Consider the following 305-nt stretch of genomic DNA (forward strand, 5'->3'; position numbering starts at 1 on the left):
AGCTTCAGTAACCGACTCGATCAACTGGAAGAAAGAGTATCAGCGATTGAGGATCAAATGAATGAAATGAAGCGAGAAGAGAAACCAAAAGAAAAAAGAAGAAAAAGAAATGAACAAAGCCTGCAAGAAGTATGGGATTATGTCAAAAGACCAAATCTACGTCTGATTGGGGTGCCTGAAAGTGAGGGGGAAAATGGAACCAAATTGGAAAACACTCTACAGGATATCATCCAGGAGAACTTCCCCAACCTAGCAGGCCAGGCCAACATTCAAATTCAGGAAATACAGAGAACGCCACAAAGATA

This window comes from Piliocolobus tephrosceles, chromosome 16 (genome assembly GCF_002776525.5).
Source record: "Piliocolobus tephrosceles isolate RC106 chromosome 16, ASM277652v3, whole genome shotgun sequence".
Classification (NCBI taxonomy): domain Eukaryota; kingdom Metazoa; phylum Chordata; class Mammalia; order Primates; family Cercopithecidae; genus Piliocolobus; species Piliocolobus tephrosceles.